At 35.0% G+C, this 16,461-nt stretch overlaps 1 long non-coding RNA gene across 1 annotated transcript; it reads right to left on the bottom strand.

The window, feature by feature from the left end:
• Positions 1 to 10,739: 10,739 nt before the first annotated feature.
• Positions 10,740 to 12,103, bottom strand: LOC137850072 (uncharacterized). The gene is made up of 2 exons (XR_011092238.1): positions 11,817 to 12,103; positions 10,740 to 11,361 (listed from the first exon to the last, which is right to left on the bottom strand). It is a non-coding gene; the product is annotated as an uncharacterized lncRNA (long non-coding RNA).
• Between the last annotated feature and the right edge of the window lie 4,358 nt (positions 12,104 to 16,461).

Raw genomic sequence — 16,461 nt, 5'->3', positions numbered from 1 at the left:
AATTTCATCTTTCATTTTATTGTCCAGTCACTCAATCACGTAATATCTCTACGTAGTTCTTCATACTCAGCTCCTGTCTTTTTTTAGTTTGAATAACTTCATATCATCAGCAGACTTTATCACCTCAGAGCTCACTCTCTTTTCCAGCTCATTTATGAATATGCTATCCAGAGAACAGATGTGCACTATTTAGAGAAAAGCTGTTAGTGAAAGGCACTGTGAGCCCTTCGTTACTTGAGTTAAGAAAGCATCCTGAGGCATTTGTGGTAGAAGTGTCAGTCAAATGCTAGTGGATGGAAGACTTTACAAGTGGATTTGCATTTGGATGTTCCCTATATAGACAAGTTCAGTGGGCTACAAAGACCCAGGCAAGAGGAAGGTTCTCCATCCAACACAGACACTTCACAGAAGGTAAGGAAGCAGTAATTTTCAGATAATGTGGAAAGGGTTGCTCAATATTATGTCTACATACAGATTTCTTTAAATTCTTAGCCCATAATTTGTTATGGTTAGGAGGAAACACTGGCCACTAGTCTAGAGGACAAAGTAATATGCATTGCCACCTTGTTCCAAGTGCTTGAAAAGAAATTTCTCCATTTTTTGAACTGTTTTCATTGTTGGTTAGCTGGAGGTTGTTTATCCTGCTATCTATCACTTGAAATCAAATAATACAAATTAAAAGGCAAAGAGCACGTATCATACTAAAATTGAGTTATTACTGGATGGAATTATTAAAAAAGGGCATCTTGCTTTTCATTATGGAGATGAAATTTTTCTGGAAAAAAAAAAAAAAGAAAGAAAGAAAAAAAATCAGTCATGAAGGTGATAAAACAACCAAATGTGTAATCCCAAAGCAGTGCTGCAGCAGCAGACTGCATAAAGGTAAATTTTGTGTAAGTAGGGCAGTAGCAAATAAAATGGGTATGGGAGTAACTGTGTCAAAGCAAATGTCTAAGGGAAACAATTCCATTAGTCATAAAATGTATTGCTAGAAATTAATGTTAACAGAAAAAAAGATTCCTCTGCAGTGCTCACTGTCAGGCATACTCCAACTCAGAAATATCTTGGGCATAACTGGGAAACAATAATTTTCATCATCTGATCAGATGGTGAGATACAGTCATTTCTGAAGAACTAGATTTGAAGGACTGTAATTAGTCTTAATTGACTTATCCAAACAGCAAATGAGAGATTCATCTTCCACCTTCTTTTCTTTTTCTTTTTCTTTTTCTTTTTCTTTTTCTTTTTCTTTTTCTTTTTCTTTTTCTTTTTCTTTTTCTTTTTCTTTTTCTTTTTCTTTTTCTTTTTCTTTTTCTTTTTCTTTTTTTTTCTTTTTCTTTTTCTTTTTCTTTTTCTTTTTCTTTTTCTTTTTCTTTTTCTTTTTCTTTTTCTTTTTCTTTTTCTTTTTCTTTTTCTTTTTCTTTTTCTTTTTCTTTTTCTTTTTCCTTTTCCTTTTCTTTTTCTTTTTCCTTTTCTTTTTTTCTTTTTTTCTTTTTTTCTTTTTCTTTTTCTTTTTCTTTTTCTTTTTCTTTTTCTTTTTCTTTTTCTTTTTCTTTTTCTTTTTCTTTTTCTTTTTCTTTTTCTTTTTCTTTTTCTTTTTCTTTTTCTTTTTCTTTTTCTTTTTCTTTTTCTTTCTTTTTCTTTTTCTTTTTCTTTTTCTTTTTCTTTTTCTTTAATATTTCATAGACAAAATAATCTTTTTGCTGGCAGTTTGAAACCAACAACTGGACCTGACCTTAGAGGTCTTTTCCAACGTCTATGATTCTAATATCTCTTCCATCTAATCTAATTTGAAAGATTTGTTTCACCTAACTACTTAAATCTTGCATTTATAACTATTTGGTACAATTTCATAATGTTGATTAGTCCATTACCTCTTGTGTTGTATGAGAAAACTTTTATCCTGGGGGATTTAGATATTTATCTTAATATAACTGTAATATTGTGTGAATTTTTTTCTTTGATCTTCAGAATGTCACTGAAAAAGTTCCATTTGGGATTGCATTGATTAATCTTAATCAAGGAGACATCATTAAATGTCATGCATCTAGCATAAACGATTATTTTACCCTTTGACTATTTTATGCAGGTCATGAATAATGAATAATGTGGCACTAAAAAATAATTATGACACCAAAGGTATTTACCACACAGACCTCTGACTACATCTTTCATTAGTACCTGCAACATCACTTCAGATTTTAATTTTGCTTGTGTGTTTTAAAAATATCTACTGTCCTAGGTCATCACCAAAGCTGTCCTTTTGGTTCCTCAAAGCAATCAAGCACATGATTAAAACTGTGTGCTTAATGTTGCAGGGCATCCAAGGGCTTTTACATGCATTACAGTATTACTTTTCAATGATTTCATTTAGAGGCAGGCTTAAGTGTTGCCACATCACAGTCTTTATTCCCATCTGAAATACTCTCTTCCTAGAGCTAGAACTTCAGCGGAGGTAAACCAGAGTAGCTCCCCATTTTCAGTGCAAAAATTATTATTATTATTATTATATATATGTATATATATATATATATATATGATTTTTATTATCCAATATGACTTTTTTACAGTTAAAGCTTAGTGAGGTCATATAGCAAAATAGGTCCCATTTAGGAATCAATTCTCTAACATTTATCAACAACAGGGGTAAAAAAAAATACATGTAAAAGAACACTGGTAGACTCCAGCTGTTCAGAAAAACATTTTTTAACCATGCAGTTATATATTATTCCTAGGTTTCATTCATGTGCCTAGAGCACTTCCTTTACCATTTGTAATAGGAAGTCCACTCAACCAAATTCCACATGACATTTGAAGAGGATGTTGCTTTCCTGGAACAAAAAGTACCATTACATGATTTTTCTCATATTTTAAGAATTTTTCTAGTGTCCAATTTTTTCATTTTCTAACACTAAAGTGGCATCTGTGAACTTTATACCTTTTGTTCTACCCTGTACATCTTTTCTCTGCTTCTTTTGAACAATGGATCACAAAGCCAATGGTACAAAGACCTCTGCACATTAATTATGCTTTGGGAAAGGCTGTCAACCAATGATCAAATGCTTAGCTTTCAAATACTCTTTTTTTCTACTTGTTCTATGTATTATAGTCTAGCCAGGATATGGTTCATGGGTGATGTTACAGTCAAACAAAGACTTTTTTCTTTCTTCTTTGGATGTGGATACTTCTCAATTTTTATTCTGTTTTCCAGTGAATCCAACAGTTTAAATAGACATTTTTAAGTGCATGTCTTGCTCCTCTTTAGTCGTTTTGATTTTTGATTTAAGGAAGAGAAAGAGAAGGTTTTCTAAGAAATGTATATAAAACTAATCAAAAGAAACAAGTTGTTCAATCAATATAAGAGGATTTATTTATTTGTTTGTTTGTTTGTTTGTTTGTTTGTTTGTTTCAGGACTGTGTACCCAAAGTACCCTAAAACAGTGTATTTTAATGTATGGAGAACTTTATTCCCAACTAGTAACAATAAAAATGAGATCCATACTACATATCATAATGGCCTTCCATAGGAAAATACTGGTATTTAAAGAAAATTCTCAAGCTCAGTATGTATCTATAAAGAAGAATGTACATTGCATGTGATTTGTTAGGAAGTAATTCAAATGGATATTATGGCAACTAAGAATTTTCAGGGTATTTAATTTTTATTATGATGGTAAGCCCAATTAAAGAAAGTAATTTTCATCTTTTACACTGGTTAAGAAATTAATAGCAATGTTTTGCAAAACCTGTGCTGTGGAATGGTGTCTCAGGAAAGCAATGGCCATGGATTCAATTTTCTACAGGTAGTTTACCTGGTACCATTTGAAACACCTTTGTTATACTGCTAGGTCTTCAGATGCTACTGCAGATGTGCACAGATCTTCTGCAAATACTGGGCAATACACACCAGCACCAGTGGATTCTTTAGAGCATATCAAATCTTATATACATGCGATAACTGAACCATGTTCTAATTCCAAAGCTGGTGTGACATCCAGAGCATCTGTGTTGTCAAGCTGTTAAGGGCAAAGAACCTCACACCTCTGCTGTAAATTTATCCAGCCTTAGTAGCCCCATCTACTTCCAGACACACAGAAGAGATGCTTCATTGATTACTCTGTTAGTGGGGTATGTTGCAGTTTTGGGAACTAAACGATTGTACAGAATGCTCCATCACATGTATTGGGCAGTGAGGAAAATGCCGCCACAGTTAGTGATTGAAATTAGCAAGAGAGAAAACTAGATAGATGAATGTAATGATACTGAAGAAATAAGGCAGTTAAACAGATAGTAACACATTAGCAATATTTTAATTTTAAAATATCATAAAACATATCATTGGACTTAGACATTTAGGTGTCTTTGGTGTACATCTTTTTTTATTATTATTATTTTGTAAGAGATATCGGCTAAGCATAAAGATTACATATCTGCAAAGTACTGTGCATCACTTTATTATTTGTTCATGAACTTGGAAAAGGATGCTTTTTTCTCCTCACTGAAAGTCTCTAGGATTTGAAGAGAGGATAGTTAAAATTCTGTATGTACTCTGTCTTCCCTTTCTCTGGGAGAGACAATGGAGAAATTCTTCTATAAAACACTGTCCATTATTTATAAAACTTTTTTGTGCCTCCCTTTTGCACTTTACTGGAAAACTTTTCCTTTCTTATTAAATCTTTGTCCTCTTGCTTATAAATCAGGATAATGCACAGTTATTAAAGTAATTACTAAAATGATGACTTTATTTTCTAAGTCCTGTCTTATTTTTGTATTTTAGAGGGAATGGGTTTCTGATGGATTATGGAGCTTGTGCTCTTAAATTGCTATTGAAATACAGCTAAGCCAATGGATAAAATTAATTATGACCTACATCATGACCCGCATTCAATATATTTCTGGGGGACAGATTAACAGTATCATGTGGGGAGGAACCACTTAGGAGCAGCCACTTGCAAACTCTGCCATAGCTGGAGTGGCTACCTTATTCCTCAGAGCTTTCTGATCAGGTCCTGTTTCTCATTCCTCTAGGAGGGATTAGACAAACCTCTATACTGGTTTGGGCTGGGAAGGAGTAACTTTTCTTCATATGATTAAAACAGTGTTGAAAACACAGTGCTGTTTTAGTTCCCGCTGAACAGTACTTACAGAATACGACAGCCTTCTCTGTTCCTCACACTGTCCCCACAGCGAGGTACCTGGGGGTGTACAGGGAGCTGGGAGGGGACACAGCCAGGAGCTGACCGAGACTGACCAAAGGGTTACTCCATACCATATCACATTGTGCTCAGCATTGATCACATAGCTTAAGACAGGACAGGCAGAAGGGGTATTGGTGAAGGGAATGGGAAAGAGGTTTTTACCCTGTGACCTCAAATCACTACTGGTCTCTCTCTGTCCCTTGTCTCCTGTACCTACACCTAATGGACACAGGAGAGAATTCAAAAATGACCCCCAGTGTCCAGTCTTTACTACTCTGTTGAGTGCCCCAGTGACTTCAACAGTTAATCATGGTTTTACTTATTCCCTTGGCCCATGTGTCTCTTGTTCAAAAGCAGGGTTTTACCAAGCAACAATTAATTGCCTTTCTCTAACCACCTAGATTAAGACACTCTCCCAGTAGTTCAGGGATGTGAGCTTGAGCTGTTAGGAGCCCAAATCTCTCAGGCATGCTCTGAAACTCCTTACTGAACGGGGCCTCCTAGGGACTCATGCTGTATCTACACTGCAATTTGCGATGTGATCTACTGATGTCTTGGCAATTTTCCCAGTTTCGGCTCCAGAAACAACCTAGCTGCAATTATGCTGAACTCTGCATGTGCTTGCTTTTCTGTACTCTTCTGCAATCTTTACTATTCGTATGCTCACTAGCCAAGATGTGCAGCCCAGTTTGTGAATTATAAATAAAGATGAAAGACAGTAGGGAGGAGTGTTGAGTTTCTGCTTCTGGAAGAAACAATCCCTAAAGTAAAGGTATGTATCCAGGTCTTAAATTTCCTACTTAGTATCCTTAATGCCCTCTCCCCTACCTTTTTTTTTTTTTTTTTTTTCCAGTTTCCAATTGAAGATAGATATTTCAGGGTTTAAAATAAAGCTCAAGACATTTTTCAGATTCAATGTCTCATTAGTTTTACCATCCATAGACCAGGTATTCTGTAACAAAGTGCCACAGAAGAGCTTTCATCAATAATGTAATCATAATTGCCTAAGAATATAGGCATGGAAAAGTCTGTAAGCAATGGTAACTCTTTTTATTATATCCAAACTGTATAGCTGGAAAAGTAGGGAAGATGATGAAGGGCCTTTACATATAAACTTCTACAATTATATGGCTTTCCAGCATTACAGAATTTCTGCCTGTATTGAATAGATATGTAATGAGAAAACAAAGGTGACTTGGATAATGAGAGGCAAGTTACTACAGACCAGGAGTTAATGCTAGCTCAGCAATATGTAAGAATACTTTTTACAAACTATATTTGGCTTTTCTTTGGCTACACAGAAAGTTTTAAAATCTTCAGTATAAAATTCTCTTATTCATCTTGTAGAATTTATGCTACTATAAATGTAATTTAGCATTCAATGATAAGACACGTTGCAACTGAGGTAATTTGTCGTATCTGTTATAAAGATACAAATAGAAAAAAAATAGTATCTTTCTCATTTCTATTTTTATGCAAATGAAATGAATTTTCCCATCTCTAACTTTTACAGTGTCTTCCTGATGTAATCCATTAAGCAGAGCTAGCAGCTGCAAAGTACACCTCCATATTCTTGAAAAATAAAGATTACCAAATAATCACACAAAAGACTGAAAAATATCCATGGACAACTAACAAGTTGCAATAAACTCTAGTAGCAAGATGAGCTTTGGAAAATCACACTTATGACTTCAGAACTATGTTTGTCACTATACATCATTTGTCTTGACTTCTAGGAAACCACCCATATTCTGAATCTCAGGGACAGCACAAGAAACAATAACATTAAGTTGCATATTTTGGTTGCCTTAAATGATGTACAGGCAACTGTATAAGAAACTTCTGAAGGTAGAGGACTAGGATCTATGTCTGATTTGTATTTAATCCAGCTCTTCTACTGATGAGTTTTATCATCCATTTAATACCTTTGAGCCAGTATGTACTGGTCTTTAAAGTGAAGTATGTCTAACTGAAGTCTGTCTAATTCACAAGACTCTGAGCTTCATAAATAACATTTGTAAAGTAGCTTCCTATTGCAAGTGCTTGAAAGGTGTATGCAACTTGATTAAGAAATGTACTAGAGCACATGGCTGAGAATTGGGTGCCCAAGTAGCTCTAAAAATGTGTCCCTCGTACTATATGTGTATTTGAATTTAGGCACTTGCTTATATACTGCCCAAGACTGGAACAGTGATGGTTGTTTTAAGTATGGCAAACTCATTTCCAAAGAACTACAGTCATGCTAAACTATATAGAAGGAAGGAATAAAACAAAACCAAAACCAAACAAACAAACAAACAAAAAAACTCAACAGCAATCAGGAACAGCAATTAATTTTCAGTTCTTATATTGTTCTTTTTATTATACATCTCCTTTGAAACTCAATCTGAGCTACTTCTAAACAGAAATATTTTCTAAATGACTTGTTCCAACCACTAAATTTTTGATTCTGTTTCAGTGCAGGAGCTTGGGCTAACTGATCTTCTGCAGTCCTTTTACACTATTTTTGACACCTATCCTATTTTCAAAGAATTGCCACTTCAGTTTTGCATGTTAATTGCAGATGAATTGATTTGTGAACGGACGCAACCATCTTTGACTCAAAACAGAGACAAATTCATCAGCCTTTTAAATCTTGAATAGAAAATGAAACATACCATAAATCTCTTCATGGAAAATATTGTAGAAGCTATGCTGGGAGAAAGAAACAACATTTATGCTGTGTCTTACAGAGCTTGCAATGATAGCTGGTGCAAGTGGGAAAAGGTTGAGATGACACTATGCATTCAACTGAAAACTAAAGGTAGATCACATTGCTGCTCTGTGACTTTTATCAGTGAAGAACACCATAAGTCAAAATTTTGACAAAATCGTCATGATGGGAGAAGTTCCCACTTTGGCGTTTATTAATGGCTTTTATTCTGAATATGGATATATATCTATATATCATATGTATATATCTAACATTCTTTGCTCCAATTCAAGCTCCTTCACTCTTCAGAAACTAGTAAAAGCAGATGTAAATGTGATCCCAAAGTCTCTGAAACCAGGTATCAATTCACTGTAACTAAAACTGGAACACACTGCAGATCTCATAACTTCCAGTCTTATTACTAGACTATTAGGCACCAGCTCTCACTAGGTAATTCATTTCACCTTGCTTCATATGTACCAATCAGTAAAAAGAGATTAAAAATGTTTTTGACTAAGAGTATTTTGCACATACATATACTAAAAATTCCCACAGGAAAGAATCACACTATGATTAGGATTAGTTATTTTTCTAGAGCTCCAGGCATAGCAGATAAAAGGCTTTACCTGTAGTATGTGCAGCTATGTAAGTATGAAAGATTTATTTTACACCACAATAGTCCTTACCTCTCATTTACACAATGAATGCTATCTCCTCATCATACTGCCTCACCCATTTCCCAGAAGTAAATATAAGTAAGAAATAATTTAACGTAGGGATATTTTCTTGTTCCCATCACTCTATGGGAAAATATTGAGTATTTCCAATTCTTTTAGTTTGGATTTCATTTAAATTGTGGCTGTTTTAACACTGGATACTCATTGTTCATAAATCATCCAGTGCTTTATGTTTGCTCCTGAATATTTAGCTTCATTAGATTTTGTGGCAGTAAGTGGCACAGGCAACCCACTTTCCTATATACTCTTTGCAGTATCATTTTAATTATTTACATGTGTGTAGCTATGCTTGCTCTGCCATCTCTGAAAGTACAGAAAATTTGGAGTCAAACTCTGAAAAGTCTCTGTGGAGCATGAGATTAGGCATCTGCAGACTGGGGACAGATTAAATAATACACAAGAGCGTTATATTCTTCTCCTATACATAATAATGCTGTATACATGAGAGACAAGTAGTTTATTAATGTCATCTGAAGTCTAAAGAGTTTCAAGAGGTGGCTCAACCTGGTTCTATTCCTCTTTTATGCTGAACAGACTGTCTTCTCTGATGCAATGCTGCCAATATGCCCTTTCTGTATTTTTTTCTTACACTCAGGCTAATTTTTATGTATGTCATGCCCTTTGGGTCTAAATGTGTTTAGTAGTACTTAGAAGCCAAGTTTCTAGGTGCCTTTGAAATGCTAGAGAGGAGAAAGCCAGATAGATTGTCCAGGGTTCCATTTACCTTGTATCTATTTTAGAAGAACATTAAATCAAGGATTTAAAACACCCCTGTTAATTACCACTTGCTGTAGTTAATTATAAGACAAGATGGCAAAATAGCCTACTGAGTCATTTGAATAGACCTTGCAAAGATTGGATCTTCTGTGGTGCTATGTCCTGAATTCCAAGTTTAACATTCAATATAGATTCAAATCTATAATCTGCATTGGTTAAACACTGCAGCCTTTGGGTTCAGGACTAAGACATATGTAGTTAGAATAATATATTTTTTTTTTTTGTCTTCTGAGAACTTTGTGAACACTAAATAGTTACCATTTATAACACTTTTTGAGTATAAATAGTGCTATGTGACAAGTAAAACTTTTCCATGGGATAGATGGCTCAAGAGCTATAATATTGTTCTTGGCTATGGACATAGAGATTTTGATTCTCTACATTTCAACATAATTCCCATGTGATATGGAACAAGTTACCTAGTCTCAGCAATTATGCCTATTACTAAACCTGAGCTACATGGTCACAGCAATGTCCTGACATGGTCGTACACTCTGGTGACCTGGTTACAAGATCAACCTTGTCCTTATAAGCAACCAAAATGAAGACTGACTAAAAATCATACCTTCAGTTGCAGATGGTAAATCAGTCCTTTCTAGGAAGAATTGTAAGCTTTCTTGTACATGCCATACTAGTCCCATGAAGTCACTGCAAAGGCGGGCAAGAAATATGAAAATGGCCAGGCACATGCTGCTAGGGTGGATCTGCTGTCACTGCAGATTAGGGTGCCTTCGGGTGCACCTTACAGTGGAAAAGGTATTAGAGATTTTCTTACTGCGTGAAGCAGCTGGCTTACCCAAAACCTGTCCCTCGCATCACTCCCTGTGGTGAATCACATGGTCAGGTGGCAAATATATGTTCAAATCAGCACTGCTTTCAAAAAATAGTACACAAAGAGCCTATGGTTTCCAGATCTCCTTCTGTAAAATGACGGCAGGTTATAATTAATACGGTCTAACAGAGTTGTTATGGAGATTAACATATTTTGAAACAGTGAGCTGCTCAGATATTATTTTAAATAGAGACCATAAGTGAATGTTACTGATAGTAATTATGTAAGTTCCACATAGTATATTACATAGAACACAATAAAAGACATTCTTATATTTAGTATTAATAGAAAAAATAAAAGTAGACAGTTACAATGTGTTATTTTTAAACATATTTGTATAATGATCCAAGAGAAAATATAACAATTCTGAATTACATCTGAATGGTGTCATCTCCAAAGAATTCAAGTAACAGTGCTTATAGTTGATAGTGTCAGATCTTCAACTTCTATCTATATTCTCTCCAGTACTTACAACCCTGAAGACATAGTCACCAAAATCATAATTTTGATTATAAAAGGAACATAATAAACCATCTTTTTTTTCCATTCATTTGGACAGCTGGGGTCCAGCTGGGTTCATCCATGAGGGTTTCTCAATATGCAAATAGATCATGTCTTAGAGTCACAAAAGATGAATCACAGATGATTTCATGAACTGAAGACAGGAGAGGACAGTTGCAATGTCTTCATTAAGCAGGTGATGGGCATCTGGCTGATCAGATAATAAATCCACAAAAACAAAGTTTTCAAGGCCGTCTTTAGGAAATGTTTCATCTATCAATGTTAACCTTACACAGGGTCCTTTTACTAATCACATTCATTCTACTGACTGAATTGGCTGTATATATTTGGCTAAGGAAGTGGTAATAAATATAATATTAATTATATTTATGAACTTGTCGTGATTCTTAATTGCAACTGAATTTTATATTTCATCTCTAGATCAGTGTTGATATTTCATTGTAAGACACTGAAGAACAACTACTTTTCTTCTATGTCTTTTAGAGCAAAACACATTTTGCAGCAAATGACACATGAAGAAAGAGTTGGACCGTAGAAAGGCAATCAGATATATCCACAACACAGGAATTTTCATTTGTCTAGAGACAGCTTTTGTTCTTTAATCTAAAAGAAGTGATATCCATTATGAGCTTTATAGTGAAGATGAAAACAAAAAAATCCCCAATATAAAACCAAGTTGAATTTCAATTACATTAAAACTCATTATAAATGATCTCTTTTTCACGTTTTACAGAAATCAAAAAGCTTCATGAGAAAGATTTATGAGAACATGATGATGGTAGTTTTTGATTCTGAATCACTTTATTTTCTTCAATGAATCAAATATAGAGTGAAAGACACTAAGTAAAATACATAACAAATAAACAAACAAAAAAAAAAGGCACTAAAAATAAGTTCACCAGAGTACTAAATACTAGTAAATGTATCAAAACTTTGTATGTAATTTCATTAAGTAGATGAGTACCTGCAACAACTGACTTAACTAAAAATAGTTAAGAGAAAATGCCAGAAAAGCCAAGAACACAGATCTCAGTATTTGGAAAGTTTGTCCTTTGTACCTTTTCCACGGCAAGCGTGACACATGAAGGACCAGTACTCAAAGGCTAAGAATACTGTCTCTCAGCACAAAAAGAGCAAAGGAACGAAGAGGATGAGAAAGATGACAGCACTTGGATAAAAGCCAGTCATATATAGATATGGGCACAGAATAATAGAAGAGACTGGCAGACATCCCAAATCAATTAAGGAAGATTACTATTGCATAGGCCAAAATATTTGCCCTCAGAATACCTAAGATGTGAATAACAAAGTTTAAGAATAGCTGGAAAAAAAATATATATATGAATTTGTGAAGGTAGGATGAAAATAAAGGCAACATGAATTATAAACCAAAGAAAGGCGCAAAGGCATTGTGATTTTACTGACTTCATTCTTCATTTGACACATCTCTGTAACCTACCCAGGGTCTCAAATCACTCAAATCACTGATTATAGTCTGTACTTGTGAGTAACTTAGCAGCTGTGAAACACACTGAGTTACCTTATCCTGAAACCAGGGAGACTGTCACTTCAAAGTTAGTACTCATGAAAAGCTACAAATTAGTGTAATTTCACAAGAGCTTAATCTACTTAAACTGTGAGATATTTTTACCAAACCAGACATGTCTAACAATATGGACTTCCACTTTTACGTGAATAATGTTCAATGGAGAGTAAACAAAAACTACAAACAAACTCCTGCTCACAAATAAATTCTGGGTGTAAATAAGCATAAAGACATTTCCACCACTCCTTCAGGAAGAGAAAAAAATCATCATTCTTCTTAATCAATCAATCTTCTTAATCTTCTTAATCATCAACCTTCATTTTAAAACACAGGATGAAGTTAAAATAATGCATAAAAGCTGTGTATGATAGTTAAACATACATTAATAATCAGTTACTTGGGCTACAGCTGATAATTACTTACTTGGGCTGCCCATGATGGCTGACTATCACTTTGGGACTGTATCTGAAAATAGGCATCAATTGACAGAAAGTAAAGCTATTAAAACTATTTACTGTTTAACTTTTATGAATAAAAAAATAACATTTATGATTCAGTTCTTTGAACCTTAGCTCCTTCCACTGCAATTATAGACTGAATTCCAAGCTAAGGAGGAATATCTTCCTTGTATTTTATTTTTTCTTCATGGTTCTCAAATATCTAACATAACAGCAATGCTTCTCATTTTTCATCTGAATCTCTGTTTACACTTTTTAGGTGTAGCATACTTATAAGGGAATTGTCAAACATAGATTGTCCCTTACACTTCATTTGCTTTTTCTTCTATGCTCTCTGCAACAGAATTTAGAAGCATGCATTATTACTCCTTCTGTAGAGAGTTACTATCCCTACTTTGTATATGAAAGCACTAAGAAAATATAATACAAAAATGGTCAACAGTAAAATATAGATTGGCTACCTGCTTCACTGTCACAGAGCTAGGTTACCTGAACTGATTTTCCTGAATATATCTGACGATGAACGTAAAATAGGGTCTCTTTCTTCTGCAAATACATTAGAAGGCAGAGTGTGTGCATGCAAGTGCATGCAATAAATTATTCTAACAAAGAATAAATAACCTGTACTGTATAGATAGGTAAAAGTATCATCTGTAAGAATGCAGTCAAGATAAGTGCATAATTTCCAGTACAAAATCTTGCACAAACACCACAGTTTTCAGATATTTAAATTCCTTCTGTGTTGAAACTGTGAGGTTTGATCAGAAAACAGTTTGAATGCTTTCATAAAATCTTCAGTAAAACTTTTCTATCTCTTTTTATCCAAGAAAGAAACCTGACTATTTTGCCCTCTACAAATTGTTCTTTTCAAATTTCAGTGACTCAGCTGATTTTGTTACAGATTGGTTTACTTTGATGACTGACTGAAGACCAGTGCAGCTGATTGCATTGTGTTGAAGTTTTAGGCAAGGATATTTCTTTCTTAGGTAAATAATTGTAAGTGTCTTTCTTTATTGGAGTTTTTGCTTGGTGCCTAAGGTTTGCACTAACAACATAACTGTCTGTTTGTAGCAGTCATTCTGTGGAGGACTTTGAAATATTTTCTGCCATGCAGATTTGCATTGGGTAAATTCAGATGATGTTGCTAAATACAATTAACTTTCCATCTCCACTGACATTTGATATAGGGCAGCTGACAGCAAAGCCATACAAATATGAGCTCTCTCCAAAACACCTTTCTAACACATTGAGCAATCCCAAAGCACATATTTAAAAGGGGTGGGGTGGGGGGGAACAGCAGTGATGCAAATATGTCTAATCATGCACTGAATTGGTCAGTGTTAATGTAAAGACTAAAAAGTTCATGGTCCGCTTCTCTCTCTTCCCAAGTAAAGCTGCAATTACAGTACATATGCATTTGTAATGCCTGGACTGTGGCTGAAGGCAATGTGTTTTTCTGAAAATCGTGTTTCCAAAATAAGTAGACATTTTTTGAAATAAAGGTCTTAATCAGTTTTCTGGCATCCTGCAGTAAACTAAATCAAGTCAGCCTTAGAATTCATGTCTCCAAAGCCCATTTCCAATATGTTAGATGTTAATGTCTTGCCTAGGAAGGTCACCACATTCTCATACACCGTTCAGTGGGTTCATAATGGCTCATAAGGAGCTCACACAATTCCCCCCTGCTTAATGTAAGTTTCCACTGTGATACAGCCAGAGTGAGCCTCTAATGCATGGTCCTGCTGACCTCCACCATCTGGGGCAGCTTTAGAGCAAGTGAAGTGCAGAAGAAAGTAAGTTAGGAAGAAAAGGTAACAATAGCTAATGCTTGGTGAAACTGTAAGACTCCTTGTTGCTCACACAATATCCCCCAAGACATTTACACCAGAAGGGCATATGAAAGGTGTCTTGTAAACTTAAATTGAGTTGTGTCTGAGGAACCATTAATGAAGAGGTACAACCACCTCCTGCTAGAACCCACAGTCCCTCTGTTGTGGCTGAGATTTTTTTTAAGTGACAACATTGCACAAGCAATTTTAAGTGCTTAGCTAAGGTCCTTTTCCATGAGTCTGTAACACCTGCACATAAAGTCATTGACAGGGCATGGTACAGTCTTACCAGGAAGAATCAGAGAAAATTTTGTCAGACATTTTAGCCTAATGAGTTAAACACTTAATTGGGCTGTCTTTTGTTACCTGATAATTTTGTGTCATTTGATATTAGACAAATAATTCAACCACAGTTTTCCCTGTCCCTACAGCATGGATGTTAACAAACATCTAACAAGCTTCCAGAGAAAGGCTCCTATGATTGGGCCATTTTTGTAAAAACTTTTGAAAATGTTATATGCTTATTAACTCTGAAGGAGTTAATGCTGAGCAAAGGACTGGAGTGGAGACATGCACAGGCTTACAGGGCTGCCTTACAAGCTCTGCCGCCTTCCACTGAACCTAGAGAGGCTGGAAGTTTCTCAGGAAGAGCTGGTAAAACTATTATTAATTTGCTCTCCTTTCCTGCTATAGGACTCTCTTTTCAAACTTTAACTATTTGAACTGAAATGCAATATTCCAAGTGTCTGCCTCAGGCTGATGTCTTTTCATTCCCAGAGAATAATTATTATACTGCTATTGGTATGCCAAGCTTTCAAAAGGCATTCTGTGCAACCTTAATTTTGTCCCTTGTGTGTACCTATTATGAATTCATCTAATAAATAACATGATCAGAGACTATTTTTTTCTTATAGAATATGCTTCATTCAGTGCCCCAAATGTAAGTCATCAATGAATGCAGGGTTCACCTGGCTTACCTTCAGACATCTGCAGCCCTGATGCCCGCACGTGAGCTCATCACATTGGGTTTCCCTTGCTGTCACTGAAAAACAAAACAGATTCTGACAGGGATCAGCTCAGCTTATTCTTATATAGACATCTCAGACACATGAATCCCATTCAAAACTGTTAAATTTGTCTGTGTAACAGACATATCTGTAGTTAGACACAGAATTTTATTTTGCAGAATAAACACCAGGCATTTAACTTGGGTGCTATAACGTACAGTGAAATTTCTCAAGTGGCATTGGGGTGTTGAAAGAGTAAATAGTTTCCACTAGTTTTAGATACTAAGATTTATAAACCTTAGCATTATATAGTGCTATTCAAGAAACAACTTATGTTACCTTCAAGTATAGCTATGCATGCTCTGCACTTCTTCAAGTCAGACCCTACTGTCTCTAGCTGGGCATCCAGAAAATGAGAAACACAGCAATAGAGACCAGCTGTGAGAAATCTGGTTTACATCATCTGTGTAGCAATACAACCAGACAGGTGTAGAAACCCTTTCAGAGAACTCAGTTGTCTTTAGTTTTCTCTTTCATCCCCTTCCTACACCACTCACTTCATCAGTTTCAACTCTGCAATAGATGAAGTAAATGTTCTACATATTATCTCCATTTAACTGTAAAATCATGACTCAGCTCCCTCCCTTATGTGTACTAAATCCTCTGAAAAAGGTAGTTTTCACATCAAAAAATAAAGAATATAACCCACATATGCAAAAGGAGGCTGAATTAAGATTCACAAAACATTTTATTTCTGAAATTTCCTGATTGCTTTGATTGTTCAGGCTGGAATTCGTCTTCCCTAACTTATGTTTTCTTAAGTTAGACATTTAAGTCTGCATTAATCATGCATAGTCATCTTA

This window comes from Anas acuta, chromosome 1 (assembly GCF_963932015.1).
Source record: "Anas acuta chromosome 1, bAnaAcu1.1, whole genome shotgun sequence".
Taxonomy (NCBI): domain Eukaryota; kingdom Metazoa; phylum Chordata; class Aves; order Anseriformes; family Anatidae; genus Anas; species Anas acuta.
The sequence above is the reverse complement of the archived record's forward strand: the minus strand, read 5'-3'. Positions and strand labels throughout refer to the sequence as shown.